Source organism: Chinchilla lanigera, unplaced genomic scaffold (genome assembly GCF_000276665.1).
Source record: "Chinchilla lanigera isolate Chin_1 unplaced genomic scaffold, ChiLan1.0 scaffold00034, whole genome shotgun sequence".
Taxonomy (NCBI): domain Eukaryota; kingdom Metazoa; phylum Chordata; class Mammalia; order Rodentia; family Chinchillidae; genus Chinchilla; species Chinchilla lanigera.
In genome coordinates this window covers 9,786,686-9,789,477 of record NW_004955435.1, presented here as the reverse complement: position 1 = coordinate 9,789,477, position 2,792 = coordinate 9,786,686, and the positions used below count along the sequence as shown (strand labels likewise).

At 33.4% G+C, this 2,792-nt stretch overlaps 1 long non-coding RNA gene across 1 annotated transcript in view; it reads left to right on the top strand.

Annotated features, from left to right (window-relative positions):
• LOC102015044 overlaps nt 1–2,792 on the top strand; it is a 26,593-nt gene that overhangs the window by 5,530 nt on the left and 18,271 nt on the right. The window lies entirely within an intron of this gene.

The window sequence follows — 2,792 nt, the reverse complement described above, 5'->3', positions numbered from 1 at the left end:
GGTGAAACACTGTACCATTTATAATTTTTTGTTTTTACTTTTTATTCTCTTTAAATCTTGCATTCTTACATGTGGTAATCTGACCAACTTTAATGAAGATAAAAATATGTAATACAACAACCACTGCTAATCCCTATCATTTTGTTCTGAAACCTTGTATCATCCTTATTGTTTTTGCTTTGTTTTGTTTTTTGTCTATGTTGCTGGTACTTTGGTATTTTTTTAAATTCTCTTTAAAATTAAAAAAAAAAAAATTGAAAGGGATGGAGTGCTCCCAAAGCCATATATAGAAGCTGCTATCACCCTGATCCCAAAACTAGAGAAAGTTACAAATAATAAGAGAACTACTAGCCATTCTCTTTAATGAATATAGCTGCAAAAATCTTCAATAAAACATTAAGAAACAGTATGCAAGATATTATAAAAAACATGATATTCCATTATCAAGCCGGTTTCATTTCAGAGATGCAATGATGATACAACATATGTACTTCTAGAAATGTAATACATCACATAAACAGGAGTATGGTCAAAAAACACATGATCATATCAAGAAATGTAGAAAAGACTTTTGACAAAATTCAACACCACTTCACAATAAAAATCCTTGAAGAAAGCAGGTATAAAAGGACCATACCTGAAATATGATAAAAGCTACCCATGACAAGAAAATAGCCAGTATCATGTTACATGGGGAAAAACTAAGGGCATTCCCCCCAAAACCAGAAGACAAGGATACCCATTGTCACCTCCTTTATTCAACATAGTACTTGAAATATTAGCTAAAAAGACAGTCAAGAGAAACAAAAGATATAGAAAGAAAAGGAAGAGCTCAAATGATCATTATATGCAGATGATATGGTACTCTACTTAGAAGGTCTAAGTAACTCCACAAGAAAACTCTTAGAATTAATAACTGTCTTCAGCAACAAATGAAAATAAGATCAACACTCAAAAATTATTAGCATTTGTGTGCACTAGTAATCAACTCTATGAGAAGGAAATTGTAAAAATACTTCACAGTAGTTTCAAGACAAATGAAATACCTAGGAATTAACTGAACCAAGGAAATGAAGGACCTCTCAAAGGAAACTCCAGTATGCTGAAAAAAGAAATTGAAGAGAGAATATCAGAAAATGGAATGATGTCCACTGCTGCTTGAGAGAATGAATATTTTCAAGATGGCTATACTCTCAAAACTGTTATTCAGATTCAGTGCAGTCCCAGTCAAAATTCCAACAACATACTTTACGGAACTAGAGAAAGCAGTCCTACTAGTTATATGGGATGAGAAGAGAACCAAACTACCAAAGGCACTTTTGGGCAACAAGAGCAAAGTGGGAGGCCTTGCAATACTAGACTTTAAGCTACACTACCAAGCAGTAGTGTTAAAAATGGCAAAGTAAAGGAAAAAAATAATCAGATATGTGGATCAACTGCCAGAATACAAGAAACAGGAACATATCCTGACACATTCAACTATTGGATCTTTGACAAAGGGGCTAAAAACTTAAGTTGAAGGAAAGATTTCTATTCAGGAAGTAGTACTGGGAAAACTGGTTCTTTGCAAAATATTGAAACTGGCTCCATCTCTCTCATAATGTGCTAAATTAAAATTAAAATGGATCCAAGATATAAACATTAAAACTGAAGCATTAAACCTACTTCAAGATAAAATGGATAAAACACTTGAAGACATAGATGTAGAAAAGGAGTGTCTAAACAGAATCACAATTGCACAAGAAATAACAGCAAGAAACAACACTTAAGATTATATTAGTCTAAAAAGTTTCTCAAGTGCAAAAGAATTAGTTATTAAAGAGAAAAAAAATGTACAGAATAGGAAAATATTTTTTCCAGCTACCCCTAAGACAGAGGACTAATATCTTGAATATATAAAGAACACACAAAAAATGACCACCTAAAATTTAAGACCCAGTCAAGAAATGGACACATGAAATGAATAGACACTTCACAGTAGAAGTACAAATGGCCAACAAGTATATAAAAATTTCAGTATCTCTGGACATCAGAGAAATACAAATTAAAACAATACTAAGATTTCACCTTATTCCAGAAAAAAATAGTAATCATCAAGAAATCGAAAAGTAACAAATGCTGACATGGCTGTGGTAAAAAAGAAGCTCTCCTACATTGTTGGTGAGAATAAAAACTATTACAACCATTATGGGATTCTGTATGGTGATTTCTCAAATAACTAAAATTTGAAATTCCATGTGACTTAGTTATTTCCCTTCCAAGAATCCTCCCCAAAGTTCTTCAGGCATGATAGTACAGTAATATATACAAACCAATGCTTATAGTAGCACAATTCATAGTAGTTAAATCCTGGAAACAGCTTTTTATACCTGTCAACAGACAATTGTACAAAGAAGTTATATTATCTATATGTAATGAAGCACTACTCAGCCAGAAAGGACAAACGTGAGACATTTGTAAGAAAATGGATGAACCTAGAATGTACAATGTTAAGTGAAGTAAATCAGACAAACAAATTTAATGAATCTCTTACCTAAGTAAGGCAAAGTACACACTGAGAGAAAAGTAAAGGAAGCAAGAGACAAGGGGATGGATCTTGTGCAAATGGGAAGGGGTCCAGGGTGATAAGCAAGGAGTGAGGGTGAGGGATGGGGAAATAGCTGGTGTGAAGATATGCCAGGTCCAAGGTTCCGATAGCCTAAGCGAAAGTGGACATTGTATGCCATAAACATGAACTGACCTTAACAATTTCAAGAAGAACAAAAAGTGGGAAAGGAAAACTGGAGGAGAAA